The sequence below is a fragment of the Oncorhynchus clarkii genome, chromosome 21 (assembly GCF_045791955.1).
Source record: "Oncorhynchus clarkii lewisi isolate Uvic-CL-2024 chromosome 21, UVic_Ocla_1.0, whole genome shotgun sequence".
In the NCBI taxonomy this organism is placed as follows: Eukaryota; Metazoa; Chordata; class Actinopteri; order Salmoniformes; family Salmonidae; genus Oncorhynchus; species Oncorhynchus clarkii.
In genome coordinates this window covers 2,905,625-2,909,229 of record NC_092167.1, presented here as the reverse complement: position 1 = coordinate 2,909,229, position 3,605 = coordinate 2,905,625, and positions in this window count along the sequence as shown.

The following is a 3,605-nucleotide window of genomic DNA, read 5'->3' as shown; positions in this document are numbered from 1 at the left end:
TACTGCTGCCTGGTCTACTGCAGCCTGGTCTACTGCAGCCTGGTCTACTGCAGCCATGGTCTACTGCAGCCTGGTCTACTGCTAACTGGTATACTGCTAACTGGTCTACTTCAGCGATGGCCTACTGCAGCCTGGCCTACTGCAGCCTGGTCTACTGCAGCCTGGTCTACTGCAACCTGGTCTACTGCTGCCTGGAGTCCCTGGAGCCATTCTACCCTCAGTCCCTGGAGCCATTCTACCCTCAGTCCCTGGAGCCATTCTACCCTCAGTCCCTGGAGCCATTCAACCGTCAGTCCCTGGAGCCATTCTACCCTCAGTCCCTGGAGACATTCTACCCTCAGTCCCTGGAGACATTCTACCCTCAGTCCCTGGAGCCATTCTACCCTCAGTCCCTGGAGCCATTCTACCCTCAGTCCCTGGAGCCATTCAACTGTCAGTCCCTGGAGCCATTCTACCCTCAGTCCCTGGAGACATTCTACCCTCAGTCCCTGGAGCCATTCTACCCTCAGTCCCTGGAGACCAGCTATTTTTATTTTGTATGATTTTTTATTTGACCTTTATTTAACTGGGCAAGTCAGTAAAGAACAAATTCTTATTTACAATGACGGCCTACTAAAAGGCCTCCTGCGTGGACGGGGGGATGGGATAAAAAGTAACAAATAAATAAAGCATAGCAAGGCAGCAACACATGACAACACAGCATGGTAGCAACACAACATAACAACAACATGGTAGCAACACAGCATGGTAGCAACACAACACTACATAAAGAGAGACCTGAGACAACAACATAGCAACATGGTAGCAACACAACATGGTAGCAACACAACATGGTAGCAACACAGCATGGTAGCAAAACAACACTACATAAAGAGAGACCTGAGACAACAACATAGCAACATGGTAGCAACACAACATGGTAGCAACACAACATGGCAGCAACACAACATGGTAGCAACACAACATAACAACAACATGGCAGCAACACAACATGGCAGCAACACAACATAACAACAACATGGCAGCAACACAACATAACAACAACATGGTAGCAACACAACATAACAACAACATGGCAGCAACACAACATAACAACAACATGGCAGCAACACAACATAACAACAACATGGCAGCAACACAACACGGCAGCAACACAACATGGCAGCAACACAACATAACAACAACATGGCAGCAACACAACATGGCAGCAACACAACATAACAACAACATGGTAGCAGCACAACATGGCAGCAACACAACATAACAACAACATGGCAGCAACACAACATGGCAGCAACACAACATGGTAGCAGCACAAACAGGGTACATATATTGTTGGGCACAGACAACAGCACAAAGTGCAAGAAGGTCGAGACAACAACACATCACACAAAGCAGCCACAACTGTCAGTAAGTGTCCATGATTGAGTCTTTGAATGAAGATATTGAGATAAAACTGTCCAGTTTGAGTGTTTGTTGCAGCTCGTTCCAGTCGCTAGCTGCAGCAAACTGACAAGAGGAGCGACCCAGGGATGTGTGTGCTTTGGGGACCTTTAACAGAATGTGACTGGCAGAACGGGTGTTGTATGTGGAGGATGAGGGCTGCAGTAGATATCTCAGATAGGGGGAGAGTGAACGGGTGTTGTATGTGGAGGATGAGGGCTGCAGTAGATATCTCAGATAGGGGGGAGTGAGGCCTAATAGGGTTTTATAAATAAGCATCAACCAGTGGGTCTTGTGACGGGTTTACAGAGATGACCAGTTTACAGAGGAGTACAGAGTACAGTGATGTGTCCTGTAAGGAACATTGGTGGAAAATCTGATGGCCGAATGGTAAAGAACATCTAGCTGCTCGAGAGCACCCTTACCTGCCGATCTATAAATGACGTCTCCATAATGTAGCATGGGGTAGAGCCATAATGATTTGAAGCCACAGCCCTGATGAGGAAGACACCATCTCATGCCATAAGTATCACAAGCACATTCTGTGCCTATTTTGAATCATACAGTATGAATATTGAACACCTCACTGACAGGATATATAGTGTGGCACAACTCTAAGTGTGTATGTGTGTGTGTGTGTATAATCTCCTCATCACCATTCTCTTGAGGAAGTGAGTTTTGGGGAATTTCTGGGGTGAATTTCAGTATAAATATTTTAAAACATGCAGACAAACAGACACTGAGCTCTTAAAAGGACTCTCAAACTCTGCTACAGGACTACAACTCCCGTGAATGGTCCTATATTTCGCACTTGCGCATTGGGAAAACGGAGACGAGGCGCGCGGAGATTCCGTTTTGTGAAATGGCGGCGTGAAAAGGCCTGGACACATTTACTAAACTAAACCAAAGACTTTCTATTATATTGACAAGATAATCAAGTGACCGCTCTAACGATGGAAATACATGTTGTCAAAGATGGAATGCAGGCGGGAGGTAGAGACATTACTGAGCACGGTTACATGCACACAATAATGTGATTATTGTAGAAAGGTTAATATTGTTATATATGTTCATTTTAATCGTTGACATGCTTTGCAAGAAGAACGATTTCCCTAATAATCTGAAATCAAGCTACTGATGGAACTCTTGATAAATGCAACAAAACTGCTGACCCCAAAAAAATATTCTTACCACAGTGACCGTGTTCTTTTTGCCAAGACTATTTGATTCTGAGTTCGGACATATACAGTTTGTATGTTAAAACTTAAAACTATAAGATACAAACTTTCAGTTTTTCCAAACTCAATTAACTCGTTCACAAGAGGAAGGCTTGCTTTACCAAGTGCTGAATTTGGTCAGTTTAATATCAAATTATTATTGTGCATGTAAACGTACTCAGTATGTTTCCGCGCACACTAATACTTTGCTATTCAATGGATTGTGGCAGTAGGATGATTATGCAATAGTCTTGTAAACACCGTCCTCTGTTTAATCGGTGTACGGTCAAAATCATACTCCGATTAAAACATCTGGTTTTCGGAGCAATCTTTCGAATTATTAGGTCGTGTAAACGCAATCGTCATTCCAGAAGTGTATTGGGCATGTGCTCGCGCCAGCCAAGTGAACAGCCCTCTTTAGCAGGAGTGAGTTTGAAAACAGAATCTATGCTTCCTAGAAGTCGTTTTTTTCACATACAAACTCAGAATCAAATATGCTTCCCAAAAATAAATTGTTGGCTGTGTGGTAGAACGTTTATTTTGATTGCATTTCTAAGTGCTATCAGATATCCTTTTCAGATGTGTCTATGTAAACAGGATTATTACAGAATAGTTCTTCTTTCATACCATGTCAATATTTTTAATCAAACTATCATATTAACATATCTATAATAATCGCATTATTGTGTGCGTGTAAACGTCGTCTGAGGTATATAGACCGGGAGAGATCACGTGGACCCTTCTAAACCAATGAGAGGGCAGATACACATATGATTGACATAAAAGTCGTTGTTTTATTAATTTTTTTATTAATCAAGTTCACGAAATAGTAAAGTGCGTCCACTTTTATCAGTGCATTCGTAACAGCCTAAACATTACTGAAACTTTTATTCGACCAAATAAACCTCATGTAGCAAATTACATTTTTAAATTCGACCAAATTCT